Source organism: Choloepus didactylus, chromosome 8 (assembly GCF_015220235.1).
Source record: "Choloepus didactylus isolate mChoDid1 chromosome 8, mChoDid1.pri, whole genome shotgun sequence".
NCBI lineage: Eukaryota > Metazoa > Chordata > Mammalia > Pilosa > Megalonychidae > Choloepus > Choloepus didactylus.
In genome coordinates, this window is record NC_051314.1 from 100,994,325 (window position 1) to 101,013,695 (window position 19,371).

Here is a 19,371-nt window from a genome sequence, read left to right on the forward strand (position 1 = left end):
AAAGTAGAGTATGGGTTATGAGAAGTGGGGGAAGGGGCAATGGGGAGTTAATAAGAAATGAGTGTAGGGTCTCTGTTTGGGGTGAAGAGAAATTTTTAGTAATGGATGGTAGGAAGGTGATGGCATTGCAACATTGTGAATGTGATTAATCCCACTAAATGGAATGCTTGAGAGAGGTTGGAATGGGAAGATTTATGCTGTATATATGTTTCCACAATTGAAAAAAAAACAGTCTAAATAGATAATGACAATTAAATGCCATAGATGATCCTGGATGAGATCTAAGAATAGAGGAGAAAAGGCTCAAAAGGACACAATTGGGACATAAGAAAAAAACGAAATATAAAATGTAAGCTTTATGTCAATGTTAAATTGCATGAACTTCTTAACTACACTTAATGTGATTATATCAATGAATATTCTTGTTCATAGGAAATGTATACGTGAATTTTATTATTTGTTCAAGGATGCATGCAACTTGCTCTCATATGTTCAGAAGACAGAGCAATAGATGATGGATGATAGACAGGGAGGGAGGGAGGGACGGAGAGACAGAAAGAAATGGTAAAGCGACAAAATACTAAAGTTGGTAGATCGGGGTATCGGTGGAGGGGGGTTGGGGTATGTTGGAGTTCTGTGTACGGGGTGTGTATTATTTTTGCAACTGTTACTGTAAGTTTGAATTTATTTCAAAATAAAAATTTTAAAAAGTTAAAAAAGGACAAATATTGTATGATCTTACTAATATGATCTAATTATAACAAGTAAACTCATAGACTAAAAATCTAGAATATATGTTACCACGAAATAGAATGTGTAGAGAATGGGGAGCAAATACTTAACGTGTGCAGAATTTTTCACAAGGTTGAGTTTAAATGTTTGGAAATGGATAGAGATGATGGTAGAACAACATGGTGAGTGTAATTAACAGCCCTGAATTATGTGCATGATTGTGCTTGAAAGGGGAGATTTAGAGTAGAATATGTCACTAGAGGGAAAGCCAGAGGATAAAATACAGGACTGTATAACACAGTGAATCCTTTGGTGGATGATAACTGAGATTAATAGCATAAATATAAAAATGTTCTTTCATGAACAAGAACAAATGTATGTTGCTATTACAAGGAGTTAATAAGAGAGTGGTATTTGGGAAAAAATACTTCCAATGCAAATTATGGACAGTAATATTTTAATATTCTTTCATCAACAGTAACAAATGTATCACACCAATGCTAAGAGTCAATAATGGGGGGTGGAGAGGGGGATAACAAGTATGGGATGTGTGTGTCGGGGGGGTGTGATTTCAGTAATGAAAATGTTCTAAGATTGACTGTGGTGAGGAATGTACAACTCTGTGATGGTACTGTGAACCACTGACTATACACTCTGGATGGAATGCCTGATATGTGAATATATCTCAATAAAAGTGCTGAAAAAAACAAAAAAAAGAACTTGAACCTGAATCTAATCAAGCATATTGTCCACAGAAAACATGGAGGCTATAGCAACAAGGTAAATATCAAGAAGAGGAAGTATTCAGTCAAAACCAGAAATTGGTATTTGGAGCATTCTACCAGATAACTAACCTGGCTTCCTAATCATGTCAATGGCATTAAAAAAAAAAAAAAAAAAAAAAAAGTGTTTGGCTATAATAGATTAAAAGAGTCTGTGAAAAATTGAACATAATCTAACTTTATAGAGGAATGCTGAATAATGTAACTAACCGTGGTGGCTTGGAGTTATGTACTTCAGAAAAACATGTTCTTAATCTTAATCCATTCCTGTGGGTGTGATCCCATTGTACACAGGACCTTTTGATAAGGTTATTCAGTTAAGGTGTGACTCAACTCAATCAGGAAGGGACTTAATTCTACTACTGGAGACTATGTAGAGAGAAAGTCAGGGAGGAGCCAGAAGCTGGAAGTCAACAGAACCCGGAAGAGAAAGGAGAGGACATCACCAGCTAATGGAAAAGCCAAGGAACCCAAAGATTGAAGCCAAGGAACCCAAAGATTGCCAGCCAACTGGAATACTACCAACCCTGGGAGGAAGCAAACCTTCTAGTCTTTGAATTCCTGTTGTTAAGCCAACCCATTGAATTGAATTTGTTTTTAAAATATGTTAACTGTCAAGTAGGCACACTATAAGGGGCAACCCTAGTAAACACTGATAAAGAATTATAAAAACAGAATATCAAAGTAAGCTTAATATAAAAAACGTAAATTGAATATTTACTGACTGCTTCCTAAAAGTAAAGTGATGTATAACAACTCTAGTTTTAGTTCCAAATAAATAGAACCGAAAATCCACTAGAGCTTTGTAAGCACTTGTAGGCTACTTGCATGCATGCATGCACTCTAATTATTTTTCCTCAATGATAAACTTAGCTAATTCTATATTTGTGAATTGGTGTGTTCCCATGGGTCTTGATTTCTTGTTTCCCCCCAAAGACTCAAAAGATATATAAGAGACAATGGTAAGTGGAGTTTTTTGTACCCTGATTCAAACAAACCAATTATATAAAGATATTTTTAGACACTTGGAAAAATTTGAATAAGGACAAAGTATTTGAAATTTGATTATGGATATTAGATGTTATTAACCAATTGTTAATTTTTTTAAGTAAGACAATGGGATTGTGGTTATATGAAGAATCATCCTTTCTTTAATCTTTATAGATACATACTGAATTATGTAGGGATGAAATGAGATGAAGAGTGAAAATTTGCTTTAAAATACTTGAGCACTCTCCACCAAGAAAAAAGGAAAGCAAGAGAGGGATTAGATGAAACAAGCAGACAAAATGTTGACGGTTATTAAAACTGGGGGATGGTATGTGGAACTCTATTGTTCTCTCTACTTTTGCATTTATTTGGAAATTTTAATAAAAAGATTTTTAACAGCATAAAGTATATATTCTCAAAAGCATTTAAATCTGTCTGTGTTTGTGTTATATTTGTCATGTTGACCTAACTATAAGGTAAAGCTTATATTTTAAAAATAGATTTGTCAGCTCAGCTCATATTGGTGGCCATGGGGCCCAGAGTCCTCTGAATTTAATGATCCATCCTTGCTCTAGAGCTGTCTCACCTCTGCAAGTTGTCTCCCTTCACCAGCCCTCTAAGAAGGTGGAAAAAAGCAAGAAGGAAGGGTTAAGGGGGCTTAAGGGAGAAAGGTGAAGAAACCATTTAAAGTTATTTTGTTTAATTGTGATAGTAATAATGCTTGGTATAACAAATTTGGGTATTTGTATTGTGTCAGGGGTCCCCAGAACCACCCTCAGGTTCGATGATTCACTCAACATATTCACAGAGCTCAGAAAATCTGTTACACTCACAGGTAAGGCATATTACAGCAAAGGGATATAGGCGAAAATCAGCAGAAGGAAAAGGCACATGGACAAGTCCTGGAGAAACAAGGTGCAAGCCTCCAGGTGCCCCACCCAGTGGAGACACAGGGGGATGCGTTCAATTCTCCCAGCAGTGATGTGTGACATCACATCAGGCTCACCTAAGCCTGAGTCCAGGGTCTTCACTAAGGGTCTTTACTGATTTAGCTACTCAGTCTCCAACCCCCCAGGGGTCAAATGATACAATAGTGCCCAAGGCCACAGGTAAACAAAAACATCCATCAGGCAGGATATTCTAAGGGCTCAGAAGTTACCTCCCAGGAAGCATCCAGGATCAGATCTTGTAAAGACAGGTCTTCCCTTGGAATGTGCAGGGTTTGAGTAACCCAGGCCAATTGAGTTAACTCTACTGCACAGAAGGATTAAGGCTTAAGAACTGTTAAGGAAGAAAGGTGAAGGCTTCATTTCAGATTTTTTCTTTTTAAATTTCAAGGTTAGTACGTGTTTATATAATGAACTTAGGCATTTGCATAAAGCAGAAAGTGAATTTTCTCTCTCCACTCCCTCTAATGCCACTCTTCAGAGACAAGTACTGTTAATAGAAATTGCTTTAGACTTCAATTTTTAAACATCTGCATTTTTCTATAGAAAAATATTATTTCTATTTTATAAAGGAAGTTTTGAGGAAATCTTTGTAACTGAAGGCAAGTTGTAAAAAAAATAAAAAGTGTTGCTATAATGTTAAGAATATAAGTTGAGAGTTTAAGTCTTAGCCTAAAATTAAAGCTTTATTATTTTGGGCAAATTGCTTAAAATTTAAAAGCCTCCGGGTTTTTGTTTTTGTTTTTCTTTTGTTCTGTTGCCCGTGAATGACAGAGAGAAAGAATCTGAAAGGACTTTTTAGAAAGTGAAGTCATGGACCAGGGGCTCCAACAATGACCAGGGAATATTATTTGGAGCTGTGCCAGGCAAAGCTAACGTCTCTCAACCAGCACCCCTGTGAGGTGAGGGGGCCAAAGTTCCTTGGGTTGAGGGACAGAGAACTGGAGAAGCAGCTTCCCAGCCACCCTCTGGAATTTACAAAGGTTGAAGTTGCCCTTTCTATACCTCATCTGCCACCCACTGGTTCCCAAAAGATACTGCAATAGATGCACTTGAGGCAATCACCCATCGTTCCTGGACAGACCTCTGCCCTACATCACTACCTCTTTTCTTCTTCAAATGTCCTTGGCAGGGATGTGAGCCAAGCAAGTAACAGAGATAGGTGGTAAAACAACAAGAGCCACACTACCTGGAACTAAGGGTGACATCTGCCTAGTTACAGCGTTTTTAAAACATCCTGTGTGGAGTGACATTATTAAGATGGCATTGAAAGGAGAGTTGGTAAATACTTCCCCTTAGAATGGCAAAATAAAAGGGCAGAATCAACTATCTCAAAACTCTGGAAGATGATCGAGACTAGAGAACCCCTCAACAAACACTGAATCAGAGGAAATACTGACCTGGGCCCCTTCCTCATGCTTGGATCCACACAGCAGTTTGTGTGACTCATGGCAGTGGCTCCACAGCCTGGGTACATTCTAGCACAGGTCCCAGGGGACAAATCCACCTGTGGTGGCAGGCTGGTGGCCCAGGCACACTCAATTGCAGTTCCTGAAAGCCAGGTTGACATGTGGTGGTGGTTTGGCAACCCACAGGCATTCTGAGTACAGTTTTCTAGGGCCCGATTACTGGTGCGCCTAAATGAAAATAGTGGGTGTCTCTGAACACTGACCCCATCTGGCTGAAAGATAAACTTCCCCTAAACTGGAATTTACCAGGGGCAGAAAAATTACCACAGAAAAGTGGGAGTATAGACCCAGTACTGAAAGCTGGGAGTGAAAAGTGGACCAGAGTATAGGAGTGGAGCTGAGCTGACTGCCGCTGCCAGGGAAGAGAACTGTATAAAAACAAAGAACACAGCAGAGACATCTGGGAGAAGGAGCTGAAAAGACGAAATCCTCTCTTGGAGGGGAAACAATCACAAATACTGGGGAATTTTTTTAAAGTTACTGCACACTCCCAGGGCAAGACACAGACTCAGAGACACCTGAGAAGAGCCAAACTGTTAACCACAGGCTGTTTTAAAGGTTTGGTATAACTGGGATAAGCACTGAAGAAGAACTTTAACATAAAGCCAATCTACACTAAAACCTAAGGTAAAAAAGGGAGAATCTGAGTTCCAGAATTGACATATCAAAATAATCAAATGGGAGGCTTCAGGGAAGATGGTAGAGCAGGGAGCTCAAGGACTCAGACCTCATTCCAAAACAGCTGTTAAATAGACACAATCAACTATATTGAAACTTCAGAGGCCAGATGTTCTAGCTTGCTAATGCTGCTGGAATGCAAAACACCAGAAATGAATTGACTTTTATAAAAGGGGGTTTATTTGGTTACACGGTTACAGTCTTAAGGCCATAAAGTGTCCAAGGTAATGCATCAACAATTGGGTAACTTCACTGGACGATGGCCAATGGTGTCCAGAAAACCTCTGTTAGCTGGAAAGGCACGTGGCCAGCGTCTGCTCCAACTTCTGGTTTCAAAATGGCTTTCTCCCAGGACATTCCTCTCTAGGATTCAGCTCCTCAAAAATGTCACTCTTAGTTGCTCTTGGTGTGTTGGTCCTCTCTTAGCTTCTCCAGAACAAAAGTCTGCTTTCAAAGGCTGTCTCCAAAATATCTCTGTAAGCTGAAGCTCCTCTCTCAGTGCCAGTGCATTCTTCAAAGTGTCCCTCTTGGCTGTAGCTCCTCTTCAAAATGTCACTCTCAGCTGCATTGAGTTCCTTCTGTTTGTCACCTCATTTATATGGCTCCAGTGATTTAATTTAGACCCACCCTGAATGAGTGGGGTAACAACTCCATGGAAATTATCCAATCAGAGTCATCACCCACAGTTGAGTGGGGGGCATCTCCACGGAAACACTCAAAGAATTACAATCTAATCAACACTGATACATCTGCCCACACAAGATTACATGAAAGATAATGGCATTTGGGGGGACATAATACATTCAAACCGGCACACCAGAAAACACTGTACAGTATCCAGGAAAGAGTGGGAGGAAGAGGCAGATATAGTACAGTAAATAACCATAAATTGCACTTTGCATGGAGCCTACCAGTTCCCATCTCCCACTCTCAGGCAGGCTACCAAGGGATCCAGTCCCTGGCTACTGGGTAGTGACAGAAAGGGACAAAAAAAAACCTCTTCCCCAAGAACAGGGTGGGCATGGCTGATTGCTGATGATGGCATATGATTAGCAAATTCAGATCACTGGTTCCTGGCTCTGATGGCAGCAATTATTTCAACCCTTCCTGGACAAAGATGGCAATAGCTATTGTTTCAACCCTCTACAGACAGGGGCAGAGGTGGTGGAGACTCAAAGACACAGAGCTTCCTCAGGGCTGCAGGGGATGGTTGGCTGAAGGGCTGCATTTGCTGCGCAGGCCAGGAAAGCTCAGCTTTGGGAAGCATCAGAGAAATATTTGGAGCCCTTACTGATCCCCTCCCAAGGGCAAACCTAAAAACTGGAAGAACTAGAAAAAGAAGAGCAAACTAAACCCAAAGTGAGCAGAAGGAAAGAAATAACAAAGATTAGAGCAGAGATAAATGAAATAGAAAACAAAAACCAATAGAGATAAGTAACAAAAGCAAAGGTTCATTCCTTGAAACAAAATAAAATAAAACAGAATAAAATGAAATGAAATGAAATAAAATAAAATAATAAAATAAAATAAAATAAAACCCTGTAGCTGGACTACAAAGAAACAAAGTGAGAGGATACAAATAACAAAAATCAGAAATGAAAAGGGGAACATTACTACTGACCCTGTTGAAATAAAAAGGTCTATAAGAGGATACTATGACAACTGTATGCCAATAAATTAGATAACCTAGATTAAATGGACAAATTCTTAGAAACAAACTACCTACATTGAATCAAGAAGAAATAGAAGATCTCAGCAAACCAATTACTAGTAAAGAGATTGAATCATTAATCAAAACCTCCCAACAAAGAAAAACACCAGACCAGTTGGCTTCACAGAAGAATTCTACCAAACATTCCATGAAGCCTTAACTCCAATTCTGCTCAAACTCATCCAAAAAATTGAAGAGGAGGGAACACTCCTTAATTCACTCTATGAGGCCAACTTCACCATCATACCAAAACTGGACAAAGATTCCACAAGAAAACTACAGATCAGTATCTCTTATGAAAATGGATGCAAAAAATCCTCAACAAAATATTAGCAAACCACAGCTAATAGCATATTAAAAGAATTATACACCATGATTAAGTGGGACTTATCCCTGGTATGCAATGCTGGTTCAACATAAGAAAATCAATTAATGTAATATACCACATTAATAGAATGAAGGGGAAAGAAATTATCATCTCAATCAATGCAGAAAAGGCACTTGACAAAACATATTTGATAAAAACACTTAGAACACTAAGAATAGAAGGAAACTTCCCCAACATGATAAAGGGCATATATGAGAGCCCACAGCTAACAACCTTCTTAATGGTGAAAGCTTTGCCTCTGAGATCAGGAACAAGACGGATGCTCAGTGTCACCACTATTGCTCAACATTGTACTGGAAGTTCTTTCCATAGAAATTACACAAGAAAAAGAAATAAATGGCAACCAAATTGGAAAGGAAGAAGTAAAACTTTTCCTATTTGCAGATGATATGATCCTATATACAGAAAACCCTGAAAAAAAAAAACCCACAAAAAGCTCCTAGAGCTAATGAATGAATTCAGCAAAGTGGTGAGGTACAAGATCAACACCCCAAAATCAGCAGTGTCTCTATAATAAGCAATGAACAATCAGAAGAATAAATCAAGAAAAAATTCCATTCACAATAGCAACTAAAAGAATCAAATATCTAGAAAAAATTCTAACCAAGGATGAAAAGGATTTGTACACAGAAAATGACAAAGAATTGCTAAAAGAAATTGAAGGAGACCTAAATAAAGAGAAGGACATTTCATGTTCATGGACTGGAAGACTAAATAGCATTAAGATGTCAGTACTATCCAATGCAATTTATAGCAATTCCAATCAAAATTCCAACAAACTTCTTTGCAGAAATGGAAAAACTAATCATCAAATTTATATGGAAGGGTAAGGGGCCCTGAATACCTCAAGTCTTCTTGAAAAAGACGAAGTCGGAGGACTCACACTTCCTGATCTTAAAACTTTTTCAAAACCACCATATTCAAAACAGCATGGCATTGGCACAAGGACAGACATATAAGCTAATGGAATCAAATTGAAAGCTCAGAAATCAACCCTCACATTTATGGCCAACTGATTTTTGACAAGAGAACAAAGACCACTCAATTGGGAAAGAACAGTCTTTTCCAACACAAATGGCAGGTGTTCTCTGCTCGTGAGCTGCCCACTCCCCACCCTGAGACAGACACAGGCCCTGGGGGTCACAGGCTTCAGTGAAGTCCATTTTTCTGGAGTCATAACTGGTTCACAATGTTCACAGTGACATTATCTACAATTGCCAAAAGATGGAAACAACCCAAGTGCCCAACAACTGATGAATGGATCAACAAAATGTGGTATATACACACAATGGAGTATTATTCAGCAGTAGGAAGGAATTAAGTCCTGAAGCACATGACAACATGGATGAACCTTGAGGATATTATGTTGAGTGAAATAAGCCAGACACAAAAGGACAAATATTATATGATCTCAGTAATATGAACTAATTGTAATATGTAAACTCATGGACATAGAACCTAGAATATAAGCTACCAGGAGAGAGAATGAGGCTAGAGAATAGGAAGAAGATGCTTAATATGTGTAGAATTTTTAACTAGGTTGAATATAATGAATGAAAATGGACAGAGGTGATGGTAGCACATTATTGTGAGTAAAATTAACAGTTTTGAATTGTGTGTGAATGTGGTTGAAAGGGGAAATTAAGAGTTATATATGCCACCAGAAGGAAAGCTAGGGGTCAAAATATGCGAATGTATAACACAGTGAATCTTGTGGTGGATGATGACTGTGATTAACTATATAAATATAAAAAAGTTTTTCGTGAACTAGAACAAATATACAACACTATTACAAGTGGTATATGGGGACAAAGGCACCTATTGCAAAATATAGACTATAGTTAACAGTAGTTTCTTAATATTCTTTCATCAACAGTCACAAATGTACCACGCCAATACTGAGTGAATAATGGGGGGAGGGAGTGTTTTGTAAGAGGTATAGGATATTTTGTTATTTTGGGGGCAAGGTTTGGAATAATAAAAATGTTCTAAAATTGAAAAAACAGAATAGTCTCTTCAACAAATGGTGCTGGGAAAACTGGATCTCCATTTGAAAAAAAGCAAAGGAGGACTGTTAACTCACACCATATAAAAAAATCAACTCAAAATGGATCAAAGACATCAATATAAGAGCTGGAACTAGCAAACTCCTAGAAGAAAATGTAGAGAAGCATCTTCAGGACATTGTGTTAGGCAATGGTTTCTTAGACTTTACACCCAAAGTACAGGCAGCAAAAGAAAAAATAGATAAATGGGACCTCATCAAAATCAAAAACTTTTGTTCCTCAGGACTTTATCATTAAAGTAAAACAACATACTACACAATGGGAGAAAATATTTGGAAACTGCATATCTGATAAAGGATTAATCCAGAAGATACAAAGAAATCCTTCAACTTAACCACAAAAGATAACCCAATTTAAAAATAGGCAAAGATTTGAAAAGATATCTCTCCACAGATCTACAAAGGGTCAGAAAGCACATGAAAAGATGCTAAACATCATTAGCCATCAGGGAAATGTAAATCAAAACCGCAATGAGATACCATTTCACACCCATTAGAATGGCTGCTGTTAAAAAAAAGGGAAAATAAGTTCTAGAGAGGATGCAGAGAAATAGGAAGTCTTATTCACTGCTGGTGGAAATGTAAAATGGTGCAGCCACTGTGGAAGACAGTTTGTCAGTTCCTCAGAAAGCTAAGTATAGAACTACCATATGACCTGGCAATCCCACTACTAAGCGTATACCCAAAAGAATTGAAAACAGAGACTTGAATAGATAGTTACACACTGATGTTCATGGTGGCATTATTCACAATTACCAAAAGATGGAAGCAACCCAAGTGTCCATCAACCAATGATTAATCAACAAATGTGGATATTATTCAGCATTAAAAAGGAATGAAGTCCTGATACATGTAACAACATGGATGAGACAAGAAGACGTAGTGTTGTGTGAAATAAGCCTGACAAAAAAGAACAAATATTGTTTGATCTGGCTGATTTGAAACCATTAGAATAAGCAAACTCATAGTCAGTATCTAAACTATCATTTACCTGGTGTGCTTTTTTGAAGCTATGCACCCCAGAAAGGGCCATGTTCTTTTAATCCATTCTTGTGGATATAAACCTTTTGTGGGTGGGACCTTTTGATTAGGTTGTTTCATTTGAGATGTGACCCACACAATTCAAGGTGGGTCTTAATCCTTTACTGGAGTACTTTGTGAGAAGATACAAGAGAGAAACACTAGGACAAAGAACTTACAGGGAAATGCCACAGAGATGCTAAGAGAGGACTCACAGACACACAGAGAAGAGCTGCTGGAGGAGCTGAGTGAGCCACTGAAGACTGAAGCTTAAAGCAATGGAATCCAGACAGAAGGACCATCAGATGCCAGCCATGTCCCTTGCTATTTGATAGAGGAACCCTGGATGCCAGCAGCCTTTCTTCAGAGAAAGTATTCTGTTGTTGCCTTAATTTGGACATTTTCATGTGGCTCACACCCCCTTTATCCAGTGTATGGACAGATGAGTAGAAAAATGAGGACAAAAATTAAATGAAAAAATAGGGTGGGATGGGGGATGGAATGTTTTAGGTGTTCTTTACTTGCATTTTTATTGTTTTTGTTTGTTTGTTTTTTTGAGTAAGGAGAATGTTCAAAAATTGATAGTGGTGATGAATGCACAAATATATGCCTATATAATGGTACTGTAAACAATTGATTGTACATTATAGATGATTGTATGGCATGTGAATATATCTCAAAAAAGCAGAATTTTTTAAAAAAAGAAGAATGATGCTAAAGGTACTTCTGAGAAGGCTTTAGACAGAATTGAAGAACGTGTCATTGCAAGCTGGAAAAGAGGCAATTCTTGTTTTAAAGTGGAAAAGAATTTGGCAAAATTGAGTCCTGATGTCAGATGGAAGGCAGAATTTGAAAGTGACTAGCTGGGATACTTAGTGGAGGAAATTTCCAAACTAAATGTGGAAAATGCAGCCTGGTTTCTCCTTGAAGCTTATAGTAAAATACACAAGGAAAGGGATAAGCTGAGAACTGAACACTTGGGTACAAAGAAACCAGAAATTGATGGTTTGGGAAATACTGAGCTTCTGGAAAATGAGTCCACAGAGGATAGTGAGGATTTAATCAAACATGGAACAAGTCAGCCATTTCAGTACAGGTCAGGATTGGAAACGAAGTTATCCAGAAAGGATTTGCGGAAAGTCCTATTTTTCTGACAGTTGGAATACCTGTGTGCTACATGCGAAACCAACAAGTTTCTTGTGGGATCTGTATAAATGCAACCACTGCCAGCTTGGTCTAAAAGGGTCAGAAAAGGGACAGATTGAAGGAAATATGACTTCAAAGGCAGAATCATGGAAGCTATGTCTGGAGCCAAGAAACCTCAGGCCAGGAAAGTAGACTCACCCATGTATGTGGAATGGGTGAGTTTGCCCTGGAGTTTGCAGAGGATGGGCCTTCCACCCCACTGTTCAGGAAGAGTGTTACCACTCCAGGACTCTCAGATGACTGGGGAATTGAGAGTAGCTTGACTGCCCTATTGTTCAGGAAGAATGCTGCTGCCCCAGGCCTCAGAGAGGGTGGAGCACTTTCCCCTGGGAATAAGGAGAGCCTAGCCATGACCCTACTGTTTGGAGAGGGGTGAGTCTGTGTCACAGAGATGGCAGAGAGTCCACTGCCACCCAGATGCTTGAAGAGGATGGAACGTAGAACATAACCATCTCCTCAATGTTTGGAGATGTTGGAGCTCTCACCCCAATGTTTGGAGGGAGCAAGGCCAATGCACAAGCCCTTGGAAAGAGTGGGACTACTGCTTTCTCAAGCCCCAAGGACAAAACATCATTCTATAGATGACTTTCATACCTGAAAATCTAATGAAGTTTGCCTGTAGGTTTTCGAACTGTTTGGAAACTTTGACCCCTGTTTCCCTTCTAATTTCTCCCTATGGAAATGGGAACATTTATCCAATGACTGTCTCTCCTTTGTATATTGGAAGCAGATAACTTGCTCTATGTTTCACAGGATCACAGCCAGAGGAGAATTTTGCCTTAGAACAGACCATGCCTGTAACTGATTTTGATGAGACTTTGTACTTAACATTGTTGCTGAAATGATTTAAGGATTTTGTGATATTGTGATGGAATGAATGTATTTTGCATATGGAAAGAACATGTCTTTTGGGAGTCAGAGGGTGGAGTGTCTTTGGTATGAAGTTGTAACGTACCCCAGAAAATGCCATGTTCTTTTAATCCATTCTTGTGGGTAAAGACCTATTGTGGATGGGACCTTTGGATTAGGTTGTTTCAATAGATATTGTGACCCACCCAATTCAAGGTGGGTCTTAATCCTTTACTGGAGTCCTTTGTGAGAGAATAAAAGAGAGAAACACCAGATGGGGGGGGCGCTTAGAGAGAAATGCCCCAGGGATGCTAACAGAAGACCCACAGATGCACAGAAAAAAGTCCCCAGAGAAACAGAGAGCCATTGAAGCCAGAAGTTGAAAGCAAGGGAACCTGGGGTGATGGACAAGCAGACTCCAGCCATGTGCTTTGCTATCTGACAGAGGAATCTCAGATGACAGCAGCCTTTCTTCAGAAAAGGTATTCTCCTGTTGATGCCTTAATTTGGACATTTTCATGACCTTAGAACTGTAAATTTGTAAACTAATAACTCTCCACTGTAAAAGCCAACCCATTTCTGCATTACATCAGCTTTAGCAAACTGAAACACCAGGGGACAGGGTGAGGGTAGTGAATGGGGAGTTAAATCTTAAAATGTACAGGGTTCCTATTTAGAATGGTGGAAATGTTTTGGCAATAGATGGTGGTGATGGTAGCACAACATTGCAATCACAATTAACAGCACTGAAATATATATCTGAATGTGCTAAGAGCAGGAATGTTAGATTTTATATATGGTAACAGACTAAAAATTTAAAAAAGAAATCCATGAAACTGCACTACACAAACAGTGAACCCTAAATTAAATTATGGACTTTAGTTAAATAGTACAATTCTAAAAATGTGCTTTCATCAATTGTAACAAATATTCCAAACCAAAGCAAGGTGTTGGAGGTGGGGTGGTGTACGGAAATTCTGTATTTTGTGCATAGTTGTTCTGTAAATTCATACCTTTTCTAATAAAGAAACAACAAAAAAGAGGTAATTGTGAAAGCAGCAGGAGAGAAACAATTCACCATGTACAAGTGATTCTCAATAATAGCAAGTGTCAATTTCTCATTAAAACCATGGAGATGAGAAGGCAGTGGTATGACATATTTAAGGTACTGAAAGAGAAAAATTGCCAGCCAAGGATTCTATAACCAGCAAATCTATCATTCAAAAATTAGGGAGAGTTTAATTCATTCTTGGTTAAGCAAAAACTGAGAGAGTTCATTACAAGACTTGCCCTATAAGAAATGCTAAAAAGGGTTCTTCACATTGAAAGGAAAGGACTGTAGTTAGTAGCTTGAAGCCATATGAAGAAATAAAGATCTTTGGTAAAGGTAACTAGGTAAATACAAATGTCAGTAGTATTGTGTTCTCAGTAGGTAACTCTACTTTTTATTTCTTATAAAATTGTATTTAGAATATAATTGATATGAAATAATCATATTTTTATATTATGCTATTTAAGTTAAGTTGGTATCATTTGAAACTAGTTGGTAATAGATCTAGGTCATTAAATACAAACCCCACAGTAACCACAAAGAAAGTATTTAAAATATATACAGAATTGGAAATGAAAAGTGGATCAATCTGTCTCATTACATAAGATCATCTATCCATAAAAGAAGGCTGCAATAAAGGAGAGGCAAAAAGGTATAAAACATACAAGAAATAAAGAACAAAATTGCTGAAATCCTGCCTTAGTAATTATTCTGAATATAAAATTTCTAATCAAAATATGCAGATTGGAAGAATGCATAAACAAGCATGATCCAACTACGTGTTGTTTACAAGAGACTCACGTTAAACTCAAAGACACAAACAGATTGAAAGTGAAACAACGGAAAAAAATATTCCATGTGAATAGTAACCAAAAGCAAGATGTTGTGGCTATACTAACAGCGCACAAAATAGACTTTAAGTAAAAAACTGTTACAAGAGATAAAGAATGGCACAATATATTCATAACAGTGTCAATACACCAAGAAGATACAGCAATAATAAAAATATAAGCGCCTAATATCAGAGCCCCAAAATACATGAGGCAAAGGTTGACAAAACTGAAAGGAGAAATAGACATTTCTACAATAATAGTTGGGGATTTTAATACACCAACTTCAATTAAAGGATAGAACATTTAGGCAGAAGATCAAAAAGGAAATAGAGGACTCTAACACTATAAATTAACTAGACCTAACATATTTATAGAACACTACACCCAACAGCAGCAGAATACACATTCTTCTGAAGGGCACATGGATCATTTTCTAGGATAGACCACATGTTAGGTCACAAACAAAAGCTCAATGTATTCCACAATGGAGGAATGCTTGAAATAAAAAAAGAGAAGGAAAACTAGAAACTTCATAAATATGTGGAAATTAAACAATACACTCTTAAATAATCAATTTTTCAAAGAAGAAATCACAAGAGAAATTAGTTAATAACTTAAAATGAAGGAAAAAACACAACTAACCAAAACTTATGGGATGAAGCAATGGCAGTCCTCAGAGGGAAGACTAATATAGCAGTAAATGCCTATATTAGAAAGGAAAAAAAGATCTCAAATCCATAAAACTTCAAGGTGGAGGAACCAGAAAAAGGAGAGCAAACTAAACTTAAAATTAGCAGAAAGAAAGAAATAATAAAGATTAAAGTGGAGATAAATGAAATAGAGAATAGAAAACAATTGAGAGAATCAATGAAATGAAAAATTCATTTTCATTCATTGATCTTTGAAAAGATCAATAAAGTTGAACAACCTTTAGCTAGTTTGACAAAGAAAAAAGACAGAACACAAAAACTAAAATCTAAAATGAAAGGGGAGGCATTACTATTAATTTTGCACAAATTAAAAAGATTATTAAAGAATACTATGAACAATTGGATGCTGTGCTGGTCTGAATGTATTATGTCCCCCAGAAAAAGCCATATTCTTTGATGCAATCTTGTGGGGCAGACATATTAGTGGGGATTAAGTTGGAATGTTTAGATTAGGTTCTTTGCATGGAAATGTGCCCCACCTAATTGTAGGTGATAACTCTGATGAGATATTTCCATGGAGGCGTGGCCCCACCCATTCAGGGTGGGCCTTGATCAGTGGAGCCATATAAATGAGCTGAGGGGCAGAGGGAACTCAGTGCAGCTGTGAGTGACATTTTGGAGTGCAGCTGAGAGTGACATTCTGAAGAGGAACTACAGCGAAGGGGGACACTTTGAAGAAAGCACAGAAGCTGAGAGAGTAGCTGCAGATGAGAGACAGTTTGAAGACAGCCGTTGAAAGCAGACTCTTGCTCCGGAGAAGCTGAGAGAGGACAAATACCCCAAGTGCAACTAAGAGTGACATTTTTAAGGAACTACAGCCTAGAGAGGAACATCCTGGGAGAAAGCCATTTTGAAACCAGAACCAGATGCAGCCACGTGCCTTCCCAGCTAACAGAGGTTCTCCAGACACCATTGGCCATCCTCCAGTGAAGTACCCAATTGCTGATGTGTTACCTTGGACACTTTATGGCCTTAAGACTGTAACTGTGTAACCAAATAAACCCCCTTTTATAAAAGCCAATCCATCACTAGTGTTTTGCATTCCAGCAGCATTAGCAAACTAGAACAGATGCCAACAAATTAAATAATCTAGAGAAAATGGACAAATTCTGAGAAACATACAACTTACCTAAACTGACTTAAGTAGAAATAGAAGATCTTAACAGACCTACAACAAGTAAAGAGATTGAATCAGTAATCAAAAACCTCCAACAAAGATAAGTCCAGGACCAAAAGCTTCAGTGGTGAATTCTACCAAACATTCAAAGAGGAATTAACACCAAATTTCTTAAACTTTTACAAAAAAATTGAAGAGGAGGGAACACTTCCTAGCTCATATTATGAGGTCAGCATCACTCTCATACCAAAGCCAGAAAGAGACATCATAAGAAAAGAAAACTACAGACTAATTTCCCTTATGAATAAAGATGCAAAAATACCCAATAAAATACTAGCAAATCTAATCCAACAGCTTACTAAAAGAATTATACACCATGACCAACTGGTATTTATACCAGGCATGCAAAGGAGGTTCAACATAAGAAAATCGAACAATATACCAAATTAACAAAATGAAGGGGAAAAACTCACATGATGTTATCAATTGATGAAGAAAAGGCATTTGACAAAGTCCAACTCCCTTTCATGATAAAAAAAAAAAAAACTCATAAAAATAGGAATAGATGGTAACTTGCTCATCATGATAAAGGGCAGAATGAAGACCCCATAGCTAACAGTATACTCAATGGTGAAAGACTGAAAGCCTTCCCCCTAAAGTCAGGAACAAGACAACTTTTGCCAACCACTGCCAGTCAATATTGTACTGGAAGTCCTTGCCAGAACAACTAGGCAAGAAAAAGAAATAAAAGGCATCCAAATTAGAGGAAAACATATAGCTAACCCTATTTACAGATGACATGATCCTTTAGACAGAAATTCCTAAGACTCCACAAGAAAACTAATGAAACTTATAAACAAATTTGGCAAAGTTGCAGGATATAAGATTAACACGCAAGAATCAGTTGTGTTTCATATACCAGCAAAGAATATTCTGAAATGGAAACTTAAAAATTATCCCATTCAAAATAGCCCCCAAAAGAACAGAGTACCTGGTAATAAATTTAACCAAGGAAGTTAAGGACTTGTACACTGAAAACTACAAAACACTGCTGAAAGAAATAAAAGAAGACCTAAATAGAGCGTTGCGGTTACTCTGAGGAGAGAACAGTCGGTAGAGGAGAAGTCCAGGTTAGAGGGGACATGGGAGACACTTGGTTGCCTTCCCCAATTGAAACTGAGGTGCAGAAATGTAGAGCAATAAAACCTTTAACCTGGAGAAGCAAAACCGTACTCCAAGGAAGCCTCATCAGCACCACCACCCACAGCACCACCCACAGCAACAACAGCAGCAGCCACAGCCGCGGCCACCACCACCTATACCTGCAAATGGGCAACAGACCAGCAGCCAAAACGAAGGCTTGGCTACTGACCTGAAGAATTTTAGGAAACCAGGAGAGAAGAACTTCACCCAAAGTAGTCATCTCTTTGTGGGCAATCTTCCTCCTGACATCACTGAGGAAGAAATGAGGAAATATTTTAAAAAACTATTTTAAAAACATGGGAAAGCAGGCGAGGTCTTCATGCGTAAAGATAAAGGCTTTGGCTTTATCAGCTTGGAAACACGAACCCTAGCAGAGATTGCCAAAGTGGAGCGCGACAACTTGCCTCTCTGTGGAAAGCAGCTGCATGTGCACTTTGCCTGCCATAGTGCATCCCTTACAGTCAGAAACCTTCCTCAGTACGTGTCCAACGAATTGCTGGAGGAGGCCTTTTCTGTGTTTGGGGGTGGAGAGGGCTGTAGTCACTGTGGATGATCGAAGAAGGCCCTCAGGAAAAGGCATTGTTGAGTTCTCAGGGAAGCCAGCTGCTCGGAAAGCTCTGGACAGATGCAGTGAAGGCTCCTTCCTGCTAACCACATTTCCTCGACCTGTGACTGGAGCCCATGGACCAGTTAGATGATGAAGAGGGACTTCCAGAGAAGCTGGTTATAAAGAACCAGCAATTTCACAAGGAGCAAGAACAGCCAACCAGATTTGCACAGCCTGGCTCTTTTGAGTATGACTATGCCATGCACTGGAAGGCACTCACTGAGATGGAGAAGCCGCAGCAGGACCAAGTGGACCGCAACATCAAGGAAGCTCATAGAAGCTGGAAATGGAGATGGAGGCTGCTCACTATGAGCACCAGCTCATGCCAATGAGGCAGGATTTGATGAGGTACCAAGAAGAACTTAGGAGGATGCAGGAGCTGCACAACCAAGAGGTGCAAAAACAAAAGCAACTGGAGCTGAGGCAGGAGGAGGAGCGCAGGCGCCGCAAGGAAGAGATGCGATGGCAACAGGAGGAAATGATGCCACGACAGCAGGAATGATTCAAGGGAACCTTCCCTGATGCAAGAGAGCAGGAGATACGGATGGGCCAGATGGCTATGGGGGGTGCTATGGGCATAAACAGCAGAAGTGTCATGCCCCCTGCTCCTGTACCAGCTGATACTCCAACTCCTCCAGGACCAGCCACTATGATGCCAGATGGAACCTTGGGATTGACCCCACCAACAACTGAACGCTTTGCCCAAGCTGCTACAATGGAAGGAATTGGGACAATTGGTGGAACCTCTCCTGCATTCAACCGTGCAGCTCCTGGAGCTGAATTTGCTCCAAACAAATGTCGCTGATACTAATAAAGTTGCAGTGTCTAGTTTCCCTGAAAAGGAGGACCCATTTTGGACTAGCCAGAATTCTACCCTGGAAGAGTGTTAGGGTTTCCTCCCAATAGTTAGGTTTTCCCTTTCTTTATTACTGTAGGGAGACCTAGGGCAAGGGAGGGAGGGTGGTATTTAACAGATCAGTTCAGTGTGGTGTATTATTTAACAAATCGTTTCT

The 19,371-nt window shown here is 38.9% G+C and overlaps 1 pseudogene; it reads left to right on the top strand.

The window, feature by feature from the left end:
- The first annotated feature begins 17,737 nt into the window (after positions 1-17,737).
- LOC119542858 lies at positions 17,738-19,163 on the top strand (annotated as a pseudogene).
- The last annotated feature ends 208 nt before the right edge of the window (positions 19,164-19,371 follow it).